General features: G+C 46.0%; 1 long non-coding RNA gene across 1 annotated transcript; it reads right to left on the reverse strand.

Moving 5' to 3' along the window:
- Window positions 1-2,699: 2,699 nt before the first annotated feature.
- LOC139834197 (uncharacterized) lies at window positions 2,700-3,638 on the reverse strand. The gene is made up of 4 exons (XR_011749690.1): window positions 3,167-3,638; window positions 2,969-3,079; window positions 2,811-2,880; window positions 2,700-2,730 (listed from the first exon to the last, which is right to left on the reverse strand). It is a non-coding gene; the product is annotated as an uncharacterized lncRNA (long non-coding RNA).
- Window positions 3,639-5,964: the final 2,326 nt, after the last annotated feature.

Consider the following 5,964-nt stretch of genomic DNA (forward strand, 5'->3'; position numbering starts at 1 on the left):
AAGGTTGTAGATGCATAGAGTCACGGGCCAGGTGCTATGGCTGGAGCTCTGCTCGCCAAAAGGATTCATGCCATGTGTACTTAGACCAAATCTTATGTTCCTTGCGTCAGCTGCAAAATCTTTGAACTCTCTGTCGATCTTTCTCCATTGCGTTCCATCTGCGGGGTGTCTCAACACCCCGTCCGACTTACGGTCCTCTTTGTGCCATCGCAACAACTTGGCATGCTCTTTGTTCCTGAACAGACGTTTCAACCGTGGTATTATAGGAGCATACCACATCACCTTGGCGGAAACCCTCTACCTGGGTTTCTCGCCCTCAACATCGTCACCAGGGTCATCGCCTCTGATCTTATAACGCAATGCAGTGCATACCGGGCATTCATTCAAATTCTCGTATTCACCGCGGTAGAGGATGCAGTCGTTGATGCATGCATGTATCTTCAAAACCTCTAAACCTAGAGGGCAGACAACCTTCTTTGCTTCGTACGTACTGGCGGATAACTCGTTATTCTTTGGAAACATATTCTTCAACATTTTCAGCAAGTTTTCAAATGCCGAGTCAGCTACACCTGCCTGTGCCTTCCATTTCAGCAAATCCAGTGTGCAGCCCAGCTTTTTCAGACCATTATCGCATCCTGGGTACATCGCCTTTCTGTGATCCTCTAACATGCGATCCAAATTCTCCCTCTCCTTTTCAGTTTCGCAGCGTCTCCGTGCATCAGCAATGGTCCGACCAAGATCATCAACGGGCTCATCACGTGTCTCTTCTTCACCTTCCCCTTCACCTTCCCCTTTACCTTCTCCTTCACCTTCAGCATCCTCCATGAAAGTATCACCGAAATGAGCAAGATAGCTTTCATCGATGAAATCATCCCCTTCTTCATCTTCTTCCATTATAACCCCTCTTTCTCCATGCTTGGTCCAACAATTATAGCTTGGCATGAAACCGTGCCGAAGCAGGTGCAGGTGAACTTCTCTTGAGGAAGAGTAACCCTTCCGATTCTTACAGTCAACACATGGACAGATAACAAAACCCTTCTGCTTGTTCGCATTAGCCACTACGAAGAAATCTTTCAAACCCATAGTGAACTCGCCGGAGAGTCGGTTACCGTACATCCATTGCCGATTCATCTGCATTATTATAATATAAAATATATAATTAACCATCATGCATTTGTTAAACTAACTAGCTATAAACAATAGAAATTAAACAATGAACTACACACATGCATATTTTATCAATGACACACATGCATGAAAGGTTCAAGTTGCTAACCGCGATCGAGGAGGAAAAAATAAATGAGGAAGCTCAAGTGTGGCTCCAACACTTCATATCATGTTTGTTTCATGCTCTTGGGGCATTTCATCAAACACCTTGTGTGCATAAGAGGAACCAAAAGCAAACCTACACCCCCTTGTGAAGCTTGTGAAGAGAAGTGGCACCAAATGGCTAAGTGCTGTGAGCTGAGGCCCTTTTATAGGGATGGGCCTTTAGTCCCGGTTGGCCTGGCCAACCGCGACTAAAGGCCTTCGGGCCAGGCCTGAGGACCTTTAGTCGCGGTTGGCCTGGCCAACCGCGACTAAAGCCCCTCCCGTCCACCAGCTGGCCAGCGAGCGCACTGGGCCCAGGTCTTTAGTCGCGGTTCGCCACCCGAACCACGACTAAAGACCCCATTAGTCGCGGTTCCTATATTTTGGCGACTAATGGGGCTGGACGGAAGGCCATTTTTCTACCAGTGTGTGGCACCTAGTAGTGTTTGCACTTTCTATCTTTTACTTCCTATAGCAAATTTGTTTGGTGAAAGTACACCTGAGTTTATCTAAAGTTGACATCATGCACTTTTGAGTGCAATCACTAGTAGAAAAACGCTCATCTATACCGGTTCCAGAGGGCCATTCGTACCGGTTTTGCAACCGGTACAAATTATTCGGCACTAAAGCCCCCCCCTCTTTCGTACCGGTTGCTTACGAACCGGTATAAAACGGGCCTCCACGTGGGCCACCAGGAGAGCTCAGGGCTAAGGATCTTTGGTACCGGTTGGTAATACGAACCGGTACCAAAGGTTCCCCCCGCGGCAGGGAATTTTCCCAAATCTGCCACGCGCAGAATTGGCTTTTTAGGGTTTTGGAGAGGTTTAGGGATATCGGTTTGATTCATATCGCGTCGATGCACCAGAAACGCGTTTGGGTTTAGGTAGTACATGAAGATCAAGATGATGCATAGCAAGTTGGTGCATATAATATAACACACATGTTATTGCATGAGATCGCAAATTAAGTAGCACTATGCATGAAGATCGATCTTCATGCATAGTGGTGCTCTCCGAGGCGTACTCTATATATGTCTATTACATGTAGCATAGTGGTACTCTTCGAGTCAACGATATATGTAACATGTACATCTTCATTCATTGTGGTGCTCTGCGAGTGGTGGTATGACGTCCCGAAGGAAAAATCCCGCCAATTCCTCGCCTATTGCTAGGAAGCGGTCATCGATTGAGAGCTTGTTCCGCTTTCTTGCCAACTATAAAAGAATAAGATACAAATGAATACATGAAACAACTATTACTGAAACTCAGCACAACTTATGATAACAAAACAAATTTGTGAAGATTGTTTTTGTACCTCTTTATTTCTCTCATTATTCGTTCTCTCGTTGACAATTCTGCGGATGAACTCGCAAACGAAGAATCCACAGAGATCGGTCCCCGGAGGTTGTTGCGGGCATTTCTTTACAAGAATATAATTCAATCAAACAATAGTCAAGTATGATAATTGAAAGGTGTGTGGACCTAGGTAGTACTACTTACTTTCGCACGCCATCGCAGCTTCGGTGGCCATTCACGGGACGTATCTTCCTTGATGAAAGTTTGCCATACGCTGCTCGACAAAAGAAAATGCATAAAAGAGTCATCAATTAGTTCAAAGCAGGAAATTAACGAAACAAACCGATAAGAATTAAAATTACCTTCTGAGCATTAAAAAACAAGACACGTATAGATCCTTTTCTTTGCTTAGTGAGTCCAAGACTTCAACTTCTCCAATTTCCAAATTGATGACGAGAAGAATAAAGTGAAACCTACGCACGTTTCAATATGTAGTCATTAGTTAAAATTTTGACATACGGTGAGCAAAATATAATGTGTTATAAGACAGTAAGACTCACTCGAAGTTGTAAGGCCAAAGTATTAGCTTTTTGTCACGTTGTCGCTTCAAAAACCTTAGCAAAGTCTGCGGTGTATCCTTGTTATAGAGGGGATCATCTATGGTTTTGACATGCATTGTGTTCGGGTCAATGAACCCAATGTCTGTGATATCGTCCCTTTTGCATTCGAGCATCTTCGATCTGCATAATATAGCGCACAAAAGATTATAATCTGCAGACAATGAACGACTTCTCAAATTAAATAAATAAATCACTTACAGACAATAGCAACTGATGATTGATTTGTCGAGGGCCCGGAGATTGTATAACTGAAAGAGTTCGGCGAAGTCAACGTTCACACAGTACTCCTGGAAGTAGTGCTCTTCCCTAACTCGCACCATGATAGTCTGGATCCCTTCCTTTGAGGCCTTAAGGTACCACGAATGCAAGTTACGCATACATGTTGGTACCTTCCTGAGATTCTCGACCAAATCTTTCCCTTGAACAAACTGATATGCTCGTTCAGCAAAGGCATAATCAGTTGCGTCTTGTCGAGAACTTTGAACGGTCTTCCCGTCAAACACCTTGAGAGGGGCGACCGATTGAACGGGTTGTTGTCCGAGCTGGTAGACACTGTGTATTCCTTTTATCTCCCTGATACCCGATTTAACGGGTTTTGTCGCCTCGATCATCTTGTCATACGACCTTTCAATAGAACGCGCATAGTCAGATGGCGGCGATGGTACAGGGTCATATAGATTGTCAACGGTACGCACAACTTTCTCCCGATCTAGTGTCTTCTCGAAAGGTATCTCTGGCACTTTCGGTGCAAAAAATTTCTTCACCTCGGCCTGAACGGCCTCCGCGTTTTCCTCTGGAGTTTTTTCCCAAGGTAACTTCTCAGGAGGCGGCAGTTGTTTCTCCTTTCTAGCTTTCTTCCTAGGCGGCGTACCGTTCCGCTTAACGGACGCTGTCTTACGCGGAGGATCTCGAGATGGTGGACTCATGCTGGGGTCCCTCTCAGGTAGGTGTGGACTTGGCTGCTCACCAGGACTGCCACCAGGAGGAGTCGATGGCATTTGCTGCTCATGTGTAGGAGTCGGTGGCCTTTGCAAAAGGACGACGTACTTCTTCGGCCATAGGGCGAAACCGTGCTTGACATCGCCCAGTGTCCTCTCATCTTCACCTCTAGGAATATCAAGCTCCACTTTTTCAAACCCCGAAACAACTTCATCCACCCCGACACGAACACAACCAGGTGGAATGGGCATATGATGGTGCATTGCTCCATCTTCACTTGGGTACACATAGCCGACCGCCACCTTAACAGACGCGGTCCTGATTAACATATGTAGCTCGCAATCTGTCTTCTCCGTGACATAATCCACGGGGTAGCTTCCTCCACATCCGTCAAGATGCGAGGAACCGACACTGCTTCTTCGCTGAGATGGGGCAGCATCGGCTTGTGGATCCTGTAGAAACAGCGGCTGATCAGGTGCCCTCTGATTTCTCTCAAGAGCCTCCACCCTAGATAACAACTCCGTTACAATGTCGGCGTCCTTCTTCTTCTTTCGCGAACGGCTTCTATAAGTGTCAGCGCTGTCCGGCCACGCTTCCTTCATGGTGAGACCTGGGCGAGCTCGTACCCGTCCAACATGTTCAGGGTTCCCCAGAGCGAGTGTCAGCTCGTCATTCTCTCGATCGGGAATGTACTCTCCCTTTCTGACCTTTTCAATTGCATCTACAAGCTTCGGTACAATTGCCTCAATTTTTTCCTTCCATTTTCCCTTCGCAACGATCAACCCCTGTCTTTGGGTCCAACCCTGCCCCATGAGCGAACAACCATAACTTGGACCGTTCGGGCCAGTCCCATGTCTGTGGAGTGATTCCATGATCCATCAGTTTATTCTCAAACGCTGTCCACTTCGGAATGGCACTCTTGTAGCCACCTGACCCCAAATGATGCGGAAGTTTCTTCTTTGCAGCATTTTCGGTATTTTTCTTCGATCGGGACACAAACTTAGACGATTTCTTATACTCCTTAAATGCGGCCCAGTGATCTTTTATCTTCACTAGATTTTCGGTATTATCATCGAATACTGGATCTTCATTCTTATATTTGTCCCATAAATTTTTCTTGAAGCTCTGGAATTGTATGGCCATCTTCTTCCATGTCCATTCCTTGACTTTATCCTTCTGGCCTTCCGTCATGTCTTCCGGTAGGCTGAACTTTGTCAGTAGCGTTTCCCAAAGAAATTTTTTCATGTTGTCGTTGACATAAGTAGCACCACTCTCCGGGTTCTTCGGCTTATGCCACTCTTGAATGCTGATCGGTACATGGTCCCTAACAATAACTCCGGATTGACTTGTAAATTTGCGGCAAAACTCCTTGGGCTCCACTGGTTCACCATTAGCCTTGAATGCCGTGAGGGCTAACCTGCCCTCGCCCTTTAGCACCCGCGTCGGGCCTCGTTTTGTTCTAACAGACTTGCTCGATGATCCATAAGGCTAAAAGAAAAAATTATTCGTTAATAAGTGCAATACAAATAAATGAATTCATCTAGGGATGAACACAGACTAATTGATACATAGATATACACCTCGCCGGAGTTTGTGATGGACACTTCATTGTCTTTTCTAACTTGTTCAGACTCAAGTCCCTCGCCAAAATCATTCAGAAAGTCGGGTACTCGTTGTCATCTCCATCGTCGGGTTCCGGACCACGGGCACTCTCATAGATCAATCGCTGCACCGCTTCTTCCCCCTCCTCATCTCGGACGAAGGTGCCGTCCTCCATACCTCAATGTCACTGCAAAATT

This window comes from Lolium perenne, chromosome 7 (genome assembly GCF_019359855.2).
Source record: "Lolium perenne isolate Kyuss_39 chromosome 7, Kyuss_2.0, whole genome shotgun sequence".
NCBI lineage: Eukaryota > Viridiplantae > Streptophyta > Magnoliopsida > Poales > Poaceae > Lolium > Lolium perenne.